Below are 16353 nucleotides of genomic sequence, written 5' to 3'. Positions count from 1 at the left end.
TACCTACAACCAACATCATACTCAATGGGCAAAACTAAAACTATTTCCCCTAAGAACAGGAAAAAGACGGGGATGTCCGCTTTCTCTACCCCTGTTCAACATAGTACTGGAAGTACTAGCCATAGCAATCAGACAAGAAGAAGAAATAAAAGGCATCCAAATTGGAAAAGAAGTGAAATTGTCATTATTCACAGATGACATGATACTGTACATAGAAAACCCTAAAGACTCAATCAAAAAACTATTAGACATAATAAATGAATTGGGCAATGTAGCAGGATACAAAATCAACACCAAGAAATCTAGGGCATTATTGTACAACAGTAGTGAAATAACAGAAAGAGAGATTATAAAAACAGTCTCATTTACCACTGAACAAAAAAAAATAAAGAAACCTAGGAATAAACTTAACTAAGAAGGTAAAAGGGCTCTACTCAGAAAACTACAGGATGTTGAAAAAAGAGATAGAGACTGACATGAACAGATGGAAGAACATACCGTGTTCATGGATTGGTAGAATCAATATCATTAAAATGTAAATACTACCCAAAGCAATCTATAGATTCAATGTACTTCTCATTAAAATATCAACAACATATTTCACAGGTCTAGAAAGAACTCTCCAAAAATTCATCGGGAATAAATAAAGACCTCGAATTGGTGCAGTGATCCTGAGAAAGAAGAACAAAGTAGGAGGGATCTCAATACCAGATATCAAGATGTATTACAAAGCCAGTGTTCTCAAAACTGCCTGGTACTGGCATAAGAACAGACATATAGATCAATGGAATAGAATAGAGAACCCAGAAATCGACCCAAACCACTATACTAAATTAATAATTGACAAAGGAGGCCAAGAACATACAATGGAGTAAAGAGAGTCTCTTCAATAGATGGTGCTGGTTCAATCCCAGCTTGGATGGAACTGCAGAGCATTAAGCTAAGTGTAATAAGCCAGTCAGAGAAAGATAAATACCACATGATCTCACTCATTTGTGGAATATAGAGAACAACATAGACTGATGAACAGGGACAGATCCAAGGACAGAGAAACAGCAATCAGACTATTAATCCCCAGAGGGAAAGTAGGGGAGGGTGGGGGTAAGGGGAAGAGAACAACCAAAGGACTTGTATGCATGCATTTGGGCCAAGCCAATGGACATGGACAACAGGGGGATAAGAGCATGAGTGTGGTGGGGGGATGGGGTTAATGGGGGGAAATGAGGACACATTTGTAATTCCTTAACTAATAAAGATTTTAAAGATTTAAAAAAATAATAAATGGTGCTGGGAAATTTAGTCAGACACATGCAAATAAATGAAAGTAGACCACCAACTTACACCATACACAAAAATAAACTCAAAATGGATAAAGGACTTAAACATAGGATGGGAAACCATAAAAATACTAGAGGAATCTAAAGGCAACAAAATCTCAGACATATGCAGTTTCTTCACTGATACAGCTCCTAAGGCATTGGAAACTGATGAGAAAATAAACAAATTGGACTACATAAAAATAAAAAGCTTCTGCACAGCAAAAGAAAAGATAAACAAAACAAGAAAACCCACTGCATGGGAGAAGATATTTGCCAATGATATCGCCAATAAGGGTTTAATCTCCAACTTTTACAGGGAACTCATAAAAATTAATAAAAGGAAGATAAACAACCCAATCAAAAATGGGAAACAGACCTAAATGGATTCTTTTCAAAAGAAAACATAAGGAAGCCAAGAGACATATGAAAACATGCTCAAAATCACTAATCATCTGAGAGATGCAAATCAAAATGACAATTAGGTACCATCTCACACCTGTCAGAATGACAATCATCAACAAATCAACAAACTATAAGTGCTGAAGAGGATGCGGAGAAAAAGGAACCCTCCTGCACTGCTGGTGGGAATGCAGACTAATGCAGCCACTGTGGAGAACAATATGGAGTTTCCTCAAAAAATTAAAGATGGAACTCCCATTTGACCCAGTGATCCCACTTCTAGGAATATATCCTAGGAAGTCAGAAACACCAATCAGAAAGTATATATGCACCCCTACATTCATATCAGCACAATTTATAATAGCTAAGATTTGGAATTAGCCTAAGTGCCCATCAACAGATGAGTGGATTAAAAAAACTTTGGCACATCTACACAATGGAATACTATGCTGCTGTACAAAGGAAAGGAACTCCTATCATTTGCAACAGCATGGAAAGAACTGGAGAACATTATGCTAAGTGAAATAAGTCAGTCAGAGAAAGGTAAATATCACATGATTTCACTTAATTGTGGATTATAATGAACAACATAAACTGATGAACAAAAACAGATGCAGAGACAGAGAAGCATCAATCAGATTCTCAAACCTCAGAGGGAAGGTATGGGAGGGTGGTGGTAACGGGGAGAGATCAACCAAAGGACTTCTATACATGCATATAAGCATAAACGATGGACACAGACAACAGTGGGTGAGGGTGAGGGAAGGACTGAGGGTTGGGGGGACAATGAGGGAATAAGGACACATTTGTAATACCTTAATCAATAAAGAAAAAAATCTATTAAAATAAATAAAATAAAATAAAAATAAATAAAAGTCAAACGCAGACTAGCCATATATATATAACTAGAGGCCCAGCACACAAAACTTGTGCACAGTGTGGGAGTTCCCTCAGCCCAACCTGCACCCTCTCCATCCGGTACTCCTCAGGGGATGTCCGACTGCTGGCTGCTAATCACTCACCTGGGGATCGGGCCTAAACCAGCAGTCAGACATCCCTCTCACAATATGGGACCACTGGTTCCTAACTGCTCACCTGCCTGCCTTCCTGATCACCCCTAACTGCCCACCCCACTGGCCTGGTCACCCCCAACTCCCCCACCTGTCAGCCTAGTTTTCCCCTACTGCACAACCCGCTGGCCTGGTCACCCCTAACTGCACCCCTTGCCAGACCAGTCACCCCTTACTGCACCCCTGCCTGCCTGGTTGCCCCCAACTGCTCCGCCCAGCTGGCCTGGTTGCTCTAACTAACCCCCCACTAGCTTGGTCACACCTTACTGCCCCCACTGCCAAACTGGTCACCCTCAACTACCCCCCCCCTCCAGCCTGGTCACCACTCACTGCCGCCCCTGCAAGCCTGGTCACCCCTGCAGCCTGCTGTTTGTTTGTTTGGTGGCCCCTCACTAAGCCCCCTGCCGTCCTGGTTGTCCCATGCAGCCCGTTCGGTTGTGATGGTCACTTAGGGTGGGGGGAGGGTCTGTCACCAGGCCTGCACCCTCTCTCAGTCCAGGACCCCTTGCTTCTTACCACTCTCCTTCTGGCTGCTCCTTACCGCTCCATTCACTGCTCCTTAGCAGTACTGCAGAGGTGGCAGAAGCTCCCGCCACCGCTGATGCACTTGACAGCCATGAACTCAGCTTCTGGCTGAGTAGAGCTCTCCCTGTGGGAGCACACTGACCACCAGTGGACAGCTCCTTCATTGATTGTCTGCCCCCGGTAGTCAGTGCCCATCATAGCAACAAGTTGTTCCACCAGTCATTCTGCAGTTTGGTAGATTTGCATATTAGGCTTTTATTATATAGGATTTGTGTGAGCTCTTATATGTTAAAGATACTAACCATTTATTGAATATTTGCTGCAAATACATTTTTCCCAGTTTGACTTTTAAAATTTAGGCTCATTAGTGATTTCTCCTGTAGGCACATGGATTCCTTTAGATGTCCGTTTTCTTCCTCATTGGAATTCTATGTGTTGTTTTTATTTTTTTTATTTTTATTTTTTTAATTAAATCTTTATTGTTCAGATTATTACATTTGTTCCTCTTTTTTCCCCCCATAACTCCCCTCCTCCCAGTTCCCGCCCCACCTTCTGCTCTCACTCCCCACCCACTGTCCTCATCCATAGGTGCATGATTTTTGTCCAGTCTCTTCCCGCATCTCCCACACCCCTTTCCCCCCCAAGAATAGTCAGTCCATTACCTTTCTATGTCTCTGATTCTATTATGATCACCAGATTATTTATTCACTTGATTCTTAGATTCACTTGTTGATAGATGCATATTTGTTGTTCATAATTTGTATCTTTACCTTTTTCTTCTTCTTCCTCTTCTTAAAGGATACCTTTCAGCATTTCATATAATACTGGTTTGACGGTGATGAACTCCTTTAGCTTTTCCTTATCTGTGAAGCTCTTTATCTGACCTTCAGTTCTGAATGATAGCTTTTCTGGATAAAGTAATCTTGGTTGTAGGTTCTTGGTATTCATCACTTTGAATATTTCTTGCCATTCCTTTCTCGCCTGCAAAGTTTCTATTGAGAAATCAGCTGATAGTCGTACGGGTATTCCCTGGTAGGTAACTGAGTTTCTTTCTCTTGCTGCTTTTAAGATTCTCTCTTTGTCTTTTGCTCTTGGCATTTTAATTATGATGTGTCTTGGTGTGGTCCTCTTTGGATTCCTTTTGTTTGGGGTTCTCTTCACTTCCTGGACCTGTAAGTCTATTTCTTTCACCAGGTGGGGGAAGTTTTCTGTCATTATTTCTTCAAATAGGTTTTCAATATCTTGGTCTCTCTCATCTTCTGGCACCCCTATAATTCGGATGTTGGTACGTTTGAAGCTGTCCCAGAGGCGCCTTACACTATTTCATATTTTCCGATTCTTTTTTCATTTTGCTTTTCTGGTTGGGTGTTTTTTGCTTCTTCCCATTTCAAATCTTTGCCTTGATTCTTGCGCTCCTCTGGTCTGCTGTTGGGAGTCTGTATAGTATTCGTTATTTCAGTCCGTGTATGCTTAATTTCTTGTTGGTTCTTTATCATAACATCGAGGGTCTCATTAGTTTTCTTGAGGATTTCACTACATTTATCGGCGGCTTCTAGACAGTTCTTAAGAGACCTTAAAAGTGTGGTTCTGAACTCAATATCCTCCATTGACAGTTTTGTCCTGTTTTTTGGTCTCCGCATTTTTTATACTTTCTTGGTGCTCCCCCTAGGGGTCTTTGTGCGCAGTCTTGTTGTAGTTAAGCCTTGATTGTTGTCGGCAATACCGGGGGTGATTTGACCTCCAGACTAACTGGCTATGAGAGTCCTATGTTGTTTTTATTGCTAAATTTTTTTTTTTAAAGAGTTTCTTATTCTTGTTGAGTTATGTATTTTTCTACATTTTTCAGGCATGGGAATATAATGGAATCACTTCTAACTTTATTTTTTTTTAATATGTTTCCATTTATTTGAGAGAGAGAGGAAGAAAGAGATAAAGAGAAACATTGATCCCACAATCGAGGCATGTGCCCTGACAGGGAACCTAATTAGCAACCTATTGGTATACAGGACAGACATCCAGGCCTGGGCCTCAGGCTATTTACTCTTTTTTTTGAAATTTCTTTATTGATTAAGGTATTACATATGTGTCATTATCTCCCCATTGCCTTTCCACCTCCCCCCCACACTCATGCCCTCACACCCTGGTGTCTGTGTCCATTGGCTAGGCTTATATGCATGCATACAAATCCTTTGGTTGATCTCCCCCCTTACTTTCACTCTCCCCTACCTTCCCTCTGAGGTTTGAAGGTCTGATCTTTGCTTCTCTGTTTCTGGATCTATTTTTGTTCATTAGCATATGTTGTCCATTTTATTCCATATATAAGTGAGATCATGTGATATTTATCTTTCTCTGACTGGCTTATTTCATTTAGCATAATGCTCTCCAGTTCCATTGACACTGTTGCAAATGGTAAGAATTCCTTCTTTTTTACCACAGCATAGCATTCCATTGTGTAGATGTACCACTGTTTTTTAATCCACTCATCTGCTGATGGGCACTTAGGCTGTTTCAATTCTTAGCTATGGTGAATTGTGCCACTATGAATATAGGGGAGCATATAACTTTCTGATTATGTTTCTAGTTTCTTAGGATATATTCCTAGAAATGGGATCACTGACTCAAATGGGAGTTCCATTTTTAGTTTTTTTTGAGGAAACTCCATACTGTTCGCCACAGTGGCTGCAAAGTTTGCATTCCCACCAGCAGTGCAGGAGGGTTCCTTTTGCTCCACATCCTTTCCAGCACTTGTTGTTTGTTGATATGTTGATGATAGCCATTCTGACAGGTTTGAGATAGTACCGCATTGTCGTTTTGATTTGCATCTCTCAGATCAGTGGTCGGTAAACTCATTAGTCAACAGAGCCAAATATCAACAGTACAATGATTGAAATTTCTTTTGAGAGCCAAACTTTTTAAACTTAAACTATATATGTAGGTACATTGTTATTAACTTAATTAGGGTACTCTTAAGGCTTAGGAAGAGCCACACTCAAGGGGCCAAAGAGCCGCATGTGGCTGGAGAGCCACAGTTTGCCAACCACTGTCTCAGATGATTAGTGACTTTGAGCATGTTTTCATATGTCTCTTGACCTTTCTTCTGTCTTCCTTCGAAAAGTATCTATTTACTTCCTTTGCCCATTTTTTGATTGGGTTGTTTATCTTCCTTTTGTTAAGTTGTATGAGTTCCATGTAAATGTTGGAGATTAAACCCTTATCAGTGATAACATTGGCAAATATGTACTCCCATGCAGTGGGCTTTCTTGTTTTGTTGATGGTTTCTTTTGTTGTGCAAAAGCTTTTTATTTTGATGTAGTCCCATTTTTTTTATTTTTTCTTTAGTTTACATTGCCCTAGGAGCTATATCAGTGAAGAAATTGCTTTAGCATATGTCTGAGAGTTTGCTACCTGTGGATTCCTCTAGTAGTTTTATGGTTTCCCATCTTACGTTTAAGTCCTTTATCCATTTTGAGATTATTTTTGTGTATGGTGTAATTTGGTGGTCTCTTTTCATTTTTTTCCATCTGTCTTTCCAATTTTCCCAACACCATTTATTAAAGAGACTGCCTTTACTCCATTGTATGCTCTTGCCTCCTTTGTTAAATATTAATTATACATAGTGGTTTGGGCTGATTTCTGGTTTCTCTATTCTAGTCCATTGATCTATGTGTCTGTTTTTGTGCCAGTACCAGGCTGTTTTGAGAACAATGGCTTTGTAATACAGCTTTATGTCTGCTTTTGAAATCCCACGTACTTTGTTCTTCTTTTGCAGTATTGCTGCAGCTATTCAGGTTCCTTTTTTATTCCAGATGAATTTTTGGAAAGTTCGTTGTAAGGTCTGTGATATATGCCATTGGTATTTTATTTTATTTTTTAAAATACATTTTATTGATTTTTTACAGAAAGGAAGGGAGAGGGATAGAGAGTTAAAACATCGATGAGAGAGAAACTCTGATCAGCTACATCCTGCACATCCCCCACTGGGGATGTGCCCGTAACCAAGGTACATGCCCTTGACCAGAATCGAACCTGGGACTCTTCAGTCCACAAGCCGACGCTCTAGCCACTGAGCCAAACTGGTCAGGGAGCCATTGGTATTTTAATGGGGAGTTTATTGAATCTATAGATTGCTTTGGGTAGTATGGACATTTTAATGATATTGATTCTACCAATCCATGAACATGGTATGTTATTCCATTTATGTCTTCCTCTATCTTTTTTTTTTTTTTCAGTGTCCTATTGTTTTCTGCTTATATGTGTTTTACCTACTTAGTTAGGTTTATTCCTAGGTATCTTATTTCTTTTTTGGTGCAATGGTAAATGCATTGCTTTTTAAATCTCTCTCAGTAAGTTCACTATTGGTGTATAGAAATGCCTTAGATTGTGTATCCTGCTACATTGCCGAATTCATTTATTAAGTCTAATAATTTTTGATGGAGTCTTTAGGGTTTTCTATGTATAGTATCATGTCATCTGTGAATAAGGACATTTTTACTTCTTTTGTTCCAATTTGGATGCCTTTAATTTCTTCTTGTCTAATCACAATGGCTAGTACTTCCAGTACTATGTCAAACAGGAATGGTGAAAGTGGGCATCCCTGCCTTGTTCCTGTTCTTAGGTGAAATGGTTTTAGTTTTTGCCCATTGAGTATGATGCTGGCTGTGGGTTTGTCATATATGGCTTTTATTATGTTGAGGTATGATCCTTCTATCCCACCTTGTTGAGAGTTTTTATGAAGAAGGGGTATTGAATTTTTTCAAATGCTTTCTCTGCATCAATTGATATGACTGTGATTTTTATCTCTCAATTTGTTTATGTGAAGTATCACATTTATTGACTTGTGGATACTGTACCATCCTTGCATCCCTGATATAAATCCTACTTGGTCATGGTGTATGATCTTCATTATATATTGCTGGATCTGATTTGCTAGAATTTTGTTGAGGAATTTGGCATCTATGTTCAGGAGGGATTTGGCCTCTAATTCTCTTTCATTGTGTTGTCTATGTCTGGTTTTGGTATTAGGGTGATACTGGCTTTATAGAATGTGCTTGGAAGTGTTCCTTCCTCTTGAAATTTTGTAATAGTCTGAGGAATATAGGTTTTAGTTCTTTCTTGAAAGTTTGGTAAAACTCCCCTGTGAAGTCATCTGACCTCAGGCTTTTGTTTGTGGAAGCTTTTTGATGACTGCTTTGATTTCTTCCATAGTTATTGACATATTGAAGTTTTTAGATTCTTCCTGATTGAGTTTTGGAAGGTTGTATTTTTCTGGGATTATGTCCACTTCCTCCATGCTGTCTAATTTGTTGGAATAGAGTTCTTCACAGTATTTTTTTAACTATCCTTTGTATTTCTGTGGGGTCTGTTTTTATTTTGTCTCTTTCATTTCTGCCTTTGTTTATTTGGCTTCTCTCTCTTTGCTTCTAGGTGAGCCTGGCTAGAGATTCATCAATCTTGTTTATCCTTTCACAGAACCAGCTCTTGGTTTCATTGATCTTTTGTATTGTTTGTTTGTGTGTGTGTGTGTGTGTGTGTGTGTGTGTGTGTCTATGTCATTTGTTTCTGCTCTGATCTTTATTATCTCCTTTGTTCTACTTACTCTGGGGTTCTCCTGTTGCTCTCTTTCTAATTTTTAAGTTGCATAGTTACATGTTTACCAAATATTTTTGTTTTGTTTTTTGAGGTAGGCCTGTAGAGCTATAAACTTCCCTCTCAGGACTGATTTCATTGTGTCCCATAGATTTTGGATTGTTGTATTTTTATTTTCATTAGTTTCAAGAATGTTTTTAATTTCTTCTTTGATCTCTTTAGTCGCCCAATCATTGTTTAATAGCATGCTATTCAGCTTCCAATTGTTTGAACTTTTTGGACTGTTTTTACTGTAGTTTATTTCTAATATTATGGCATTGTGGTCTGAGAAGATGTTTGATATGATCTTAATCTTTTTGAATTTGGAGAGACTCAGCTTGTGACTCAATATGTGGTCTATTTTTGAAAATGTCCCTTGTGCCCTTGAGAAGAACTTATATTCTGTGATTTTTGGTGAAATGTTCTGAAAATGTCAATAAATTCCATCTTCTCTAGTGAGTTATTTAGGCTTGCCATTTCTTTGCTGATTTTTTATCCTTAGAATTATCCAGTGATGTCAGTGATGTATTAAAGTCCCCTACTATGATTGTATTGTTGTTGATCTCTCCCTTGATATCTTCCAGGAGTTTTTTCTTTTGTTTTGTTTTTTTGTTTTTTTACGTATTTGGGTTCTCCTGCATTGGGTGCATATATGTTTCTCAGGGTTATATCCTCTTGTTATATTGATCCCTTTAGTATTATTTAGCGGCCTTCCTTATCTCTTGTTATGGCCTTCACTTTGAGGTCTATTTTGTCAGATGTAAGTATTGTCACACCAGCTTTTTATTCATTTCCATTTGCCTGAAAGATATTTTTCCATCCCTTCACTTTCAGTCTGTGTGAGTCCCTTGTTCTGAGGTGGGTCTCTTGTAGACAGCATACATATGGGTCATGTTTTTTATGCATGCAGCCACTCAATGTATTTTGATTGGAACATTTAGTCCATTTATGTTTAAAGTTATTATTGATAGGCACTTGTTTGTAGTCATTTTTATTTTTTGTCCCCATGTTCCTTCTTACATTTTTGTTTCTTCTTTTTACACTAGTTCCTTTAGCATTTCTTGCATTGCTGGCTTGGTAGTGATAAACTCCCTTAGCCTTATTTTGTCTGTGAAACTCCTGATTTCCCCTTCAAATTTGAATGATAGCCTTGCTGGCTAGAGTATTCTTGGATTCAGTGCCTTGCTTTGCATCAGTTTGTAAATTTTCTTCCATTCTTTTCTGGCCTGATGTGTTTCTGTTGAGAAATCATTCGATAATCTAATGGGAGATCCCTTGTACGTAACTTTCTGTCTCCCTCTTGCAGCCTTTCAGATACTCTCTTTGTCAACATTCACCATCTTTATTTTGATGTTTCTTGGTGAGGGTCTTTTCGGGTTCATATTATTTGGGACTCTCTGTGTTTGTGTGACTTTTTTCTTCCCCACATCAGGGAAGTTTTTGGACAATATTTCTTCAAATAGGTTTTCTAAGCCTTTTTCCTCTTCCTGTTGTGTTGGCACCCCTATAATTCGTATTTTGCTTCGGTTTCTTTCATCCCATCGCTCCCTTAGGCTCTCCTCCTATCTTTTCATTGTTTTCTCCAATTGCAGTTCAGTTTGGGAGTGTTTTGCTTCCCTCTCTTGTAATTCACTAATTCGGTCCTCTGCTTCCTCTAGTCTACTGTTGTAACTTTCCATGGTGTTTTTATTGCAGCTATATCACTCTTCATGTCTTCGTGATTCTTACATAAGTTGTTGATTTTTTCATCCATCCAATTTATGAAATGTATGACCTTCATTCTGAATTGTTTTTGTGACATATTGTATGCCTCTCTTTCACTTAGCTGCTTTTTTGGACAATTCCTCCTTTCCTTTCCTTTGGAGGCTTCTTTGTCTACCCATTTTTTATCTCACGGATGGATCTAGGTATCAAGTAGTGCAGGAGCTGCTCCTTGGGTTGCATGGGCTCCTTGGGCTGCAGTTTCTCCTTGGGCAGCCTTGGCAGCAGCTGCTCCTCAGTTGGCAGCAGCTCCTCTGTTGAATGTTTTTCACAGCAGTGTTGGCTCCTCTGGCTGGTGGGGGGAGGCTGCTCACATAGCTGCTGCTTCTCGGATGGGTTGGGCTGCTCATGAGGCTGCTGCTCCTTGGACAGGGGCAGGTTGCTCGCAAGGCTGCTGCTCCTTGTACGGGGGTGGGCTGCTCATGCAACTGCTGTACCTTGGATGAGGGACGGGCTGCTTGTGCAGCTGCTGTTCCGTGATGAGAGTGAGCCCCACATGAGGCTTCTGATCTTCGGATGAGGGCGGGCCATCACCTGTCTGCTCATCAGATTGGTGCAGGCTGGGTGTGGCTGCTGTCCCTTGGACCAGGGCGGGCTGCTTGAGTGGCTGCTGCTTCTCGTATGGGGGCAGGCTGCTTATGAAGTTTCTGCTTCTTGGATGGGGGTGGGCTGCTCACACAGCTGCTGTCCCTCAGATGGGTGCAGGGTGCATGCTGCGCACAGCTGCTGCTCCTTTGATGGGGGCAGGCTGCACGGGGCTACTGCTCCTCAATTGTGGATGGGCTGCTCCTGTGGTTGCTGCTCTCAGACAGGGGAGGCTGCTCACGTGATTGCTGCTCCTTTGATTGGGGAACGGCCACTCACACAGCTGCTGTTCCTTGTACAGGGACAGGCCAGATGAGGCGGCTGCTCTTTGGCCTGAGGTGGGCTGCTTGCAGCGCTGCTGCTTCTTTGACAGGAGCAGCCTGCTCACATGGTGGCAGTGCCCTGGTCTTTCTCCAGGGGTCCTCTGCCCTTCTCGTCTGCAAATGGTCTCACCAGCTGAGTCTCCTTCACCAATTTGGAGTGGATGTTATTTGTTTCAGCTGCTCATTCTATCTGCTCTGAGACAAGGCTTGGGTCATGTCTGTCTATTCTGCCACCATTTTTAGCTAGTGTCTCTGATTCATAATTCTCTAATTCAGGCAGCTCTTCTGTGACTTTTTGACACTGGCTCTGGGTCTGGAGGCCTGGGAGGCACATGAAGGAGAAGGCTTTTTACTCTTTGTTGTTAAGGCTTATGGCAGTCAAAAGGTCCTTTACAAGTGGTTTATTATGCTAATGAGCTCATAGTTTCTGAAAGAGGCTGAAGATTCTCATTCAGGGTTTTCACAGGACAGTGGCACCTCACAGAACCCCTCCTCCTAAGAGACTCACTTTTCAACAGCAATAACAGAACAGCTGACACTAAATGGCCTCTTAACACAGGCCCCAGCACTGTTCTAAGTGCTTCACCTGGTGACCTGGTTTGATCAACAACCCCAGGATGCAGACACTATTATTCCCAGCTTTCAGATGAGAAAACAAAGGCGTGGAGAGGTTAAGTGATTTGCCCAAGTGCAGGGCAGAGCTGGGAGGCGCATGGAGTCGGGGCTACTGGGGAACAGATGGACACACAAATGACGCAGGGATTTCTGGTGTGAGTGACAACTGAGGCAGGACAGGACAGTGCAGGAAGAGAGGGAAGGCAGTGGTATTACCCCGGAGACCCAGGGATCACATGCTGGGACCCGGCTGGACTCCTGACCCGCAGGATTTTCATATTGCAGAGCCATCTTGCCCGAGATTTTGTAATCCATAATCTGGAATCTGAGTTCTTCCAGGGGCCCCAGGACACAGAGCAGGCAATTTCCATACCTGCCTACATTGCCAGTTAAGCACTGGGGTTCATAAGCTCAGTGAGGGCAGGGGGCAGATAATCACAGTGGCAATAGTGAGGCTTAGTACCTGTCAAGCACCTGGCTGTGAGCCTTAAGTGCATAATCTTATGGACACCTTGCAACATTCCAATGAGGCTGGTAATATTATCATACCCATTTTATAAGTGAAGAAACCAAAGCTCAGAGAGGTTACACAGGTCTAACTGGCAGAGTCTGTGTGTAGCTGGATATTTGTAAACAGGGATCTGAAGTCCTGCCAAGAAGAAGTGAATGTTCTATCAGGAGCACAGCATGACTTGCATACAACCTTGAGTTCTGGGAACATTTACCTCCCTGAGAAAGGCTAAGATAAAATAGTTGAGGGTGTAGAGCAGAAAGGGAGGGCACAGCTGCAAGTTGTCTTCAATATGCTATTATAATAATACTAGAGGCCCGGTGCACAAAAATTTGTGCACTCGGGGGGTGGGGGGGAAGGGGGGTCCCTCAGCCCAGCCTGTACTCTGTCACAGTCTGGGACCCCTTGTGAGATAATGACCTGCTGGCTTAGGCCTGCTCCCAGGTGGCAGAGGGCAGGCCCAATCCCTAGGTGCAGCCCCTGGTCGGGCTCAGAGCAGGGCCGACTGGGGAGTTGGGGCACCGCCCCCTGTCATGCACAGAGCAGGGCGGATTGGGAGGTTGCAATGCCACCCTCAGTCATGCTCATGGTAGGGCCAATTGGGGGGTTGGGGCACCGCCCCCTGTCACACTCAAGGCAGGGTCGATAGGGAGGTTGTGGCGCCACCGCCGGTCACACACAGAGCAGGGCTGATCAGGGGGTTGGGGCGCTTCTCCCTGTCACTCACAGAGCAGGGCCCATCAGGGGGTTGGGGCGCTGCCCCCTGTCACTGACAGAGTAGGGGCGATAGGGGAGTTGGGGCACCGCCTCCTGTCACACACAGAGCAGGGCAGATCAGGGGGTTGGGGCGCCACCCTCTATCACCCACAGAGCAGGGCTGATCAGGGGGTTGGGGTGCTGCCACTGTCACACTCAGGGCAGGGCCGATGGGGAGGTTATGGCTCTACCCCATCACACACAGAGTAGGGCCCATGGGGGCGGGGTAGGGGCACTGCCCTCTATCACCCACAGAGCAGGGCCGATCAGGAGGTTGGGGCGCCGCCACTGTCACACTCAAGGCAGGGCCGATGGGGAGGTTATGGCTCTACCCCTTCACACATAGAGCAGGGCCCTTGGGGGGGGGGTTGGGGCACTGCAGCCTGTCACACACAGAGCCACAGGGCGATCAGGGGGTTTGGGCGCTGCCCCCTGTCACGCTGATCCCGGTGCCGGGAGGCCTCGTGGCTCCGCTGATCCCAGTGCTGGGAGGCCTCGTGGCTCCGCTGATCCCAGTGCTGGGAGGCATATTACCCTTTTACTATATAGGATAGAAGCCTGGTGCACATGTGGGGGCCGGCTGGTTTGCCCTGAAGGGTGTCCTGGATCAAGGTGGGGGTCCCCACTGGGATGCCTGGCCAGCCTGGGTGAGGGGATTATGGCTGTTTGCAGCTGGTCACACACCCTTCAGGGTGGGGGTCCCCACTGGGGTGCCTGGCCAGTCTGGGTGAGGGGCTGAGGGCTGTTTTCAGGCTGGCCTGTGACGGAAGCTCCCAACTGCTCTTTTTATTCTTTTTTTTTTATTCTGGGCCAGCTTTAGCTCTGAGGCTCCAGCTCTTAGGCCTCTGCTCCTGAAAGCAGGTATCTGATTTGTTTCGGTTCTATAATCGAAACTCTGTATCAACTCCAGCTCTGATATCCCGGCAGGCTGAAAGCAGGTTTTTGGGGTTTTGTGTAGCCTCTATATTTGTTACAATGTTTGAAACCACAGGCTCAGAGGTCGGCAAGGCAGGCGGGGAACGTTGGAGTGCTCCATCACTGAAGCAAGCAAGCCTCATGTTAGTTTCAAGCTGCCTGGCTGCCGGCCGCCATCTTGGCTAGCAGTTAATTTGCATATCTTGCTGATTAGCCAATGGGAAGGGTAGCGGTCGTATGCCAATTATCATGTTTCTCTTTTATTAAATAGGATAGAACAAAACAAGATTTAGTTGATTAACTGCTGATGCACTAACCTTGTACCAAACCCCAATAAAAGCGATGGTGAGAGTGCAGAGTTTGCTATATGCCTGAGCGAGCTGTAGCCCTCTGTCCGGCATCAATCATTCTTTGTGCTCATCTTACCTCTGTGTCTTCAGTTCATTAAACCTCCCTCAACATCTGTGTGACTCCAAAGTCTATATATTGTCACCACATTACTCTGCTACCACCTGTGGTATTGCTAAATCCAGCTTTTCTCTTCCTTCTGCTCTGGGAAACCCAATGATCAGAAGGACTGAGCAGAGAAGGAGAGATGGGGCTCCAAGGGACCCAGCAGGGAACTTGGCCATTATTTCTCTAGGGCCCAGCAACAAAGAATCAATAAGGAAAAAGACTTGTCATTTCCAGGATGTTCTATTGTATCTTCTTCCCACTAATGGAAATTGATATGCCATGGGTGATAGGAGCCTGCAGGCTTGGGGGGGGGGGGGAGAGACCTTGAGGTTGGCCATTCCTGTCCACTGGGTGGCCCTGCCCCTGCCCGCTGGTCGCCCTCTGTGTGTGGGGTGATGGGGGGCGGGGGCCTTGGCCTGGCACTGCAGGCATCCCTGCCACCCACCCCCCGTTTCCCTTTCACCATTAGGCGATGGGAGCCTGCCAGCTGGGGAAGGGGCCAAGAGGTGGTCAGTGCATCTCATAGTGACTGATCGAGCTATCATTTTGTTCTTCTTCTGTTACTGTCAATTTGCGTATTACCCTTTTATTATATAAAACTAGTGGCCTGGTGCACGAAATTTGTGCACATTGAAAGGGAATTAATTAGAGGAAATATTTTAATATTGCTATTTGCCCTTTCTCTATAATAAAAGTGTTAGAGGTAAAAGGAAATGAGTACAATGTATATGAAAATAATACATAATTTTATTAATAAATAAACAATATTAAAATGATATAACAACAAACTCATGATATAAAAACAACACTGATGCAAATAATGACTGATAAAATAATTAAACTTATTCTAATATCTCCCTATATACCACATTAAGAGTAAAAACACTTTCAGAATGCTTGACCAATTTCCCTTGGGATAAAGTATTTAGAACTTTAACTTTAACATCACACGTTCTTTGAACTCGAGATAAAGCAACATGTAACTGACCATGTGTGAAAACGGGTTCAGGTAGGAATATGCCTACTCTGTCTAGAGTTTGTCCTCGTGATTTATTAATAGTCATTGCAAATGCTGGCATCACAGGAAACTGTCATCAAATTAATTTAGATGGGAGGCCAGTGTCAGATGGGGACAAATCAATTCTTGGAATCAGAACAACCTTTCCCTCTGCAGATCTGGTTAATACTTCAGCTTCGATTATGTTAGGTCATAATCTTTTGATAATAAATCTGGTACCATTACAAAGACCCCATTTACTATTAAGATTTCTCAATAGCATGATGATTGCACCCACTTTCAATTTTAATTTATGACACGGCATTCCTGAAGGAGTAATACTATTAAGAAATTTGATGGGAAAATTTTCCTTTTCAGCATCATCTGTTGAGTCAACAGAATCATCACTCAAATATGTGTGAAAATCTCCATCAAGTATATCCAAAATTTCTTCATTTAATTTTTGAACATGCTCATTTTTTGGACAAAGAATTGC

This window comes from Myotis nattereri, assembly GCF_964212035.1.
Source record: "Myotis nattereri genome assembly, chromosome: X".
Lineage (NCBI taxonomy): Eukaryota > Metazoa > Chordata > Mammalia > Chiroptera > Vespertilionidae > Myotis > Myotis nattereri.
This window is presented reverse-complemented; position numbering follows the sequence as displayed.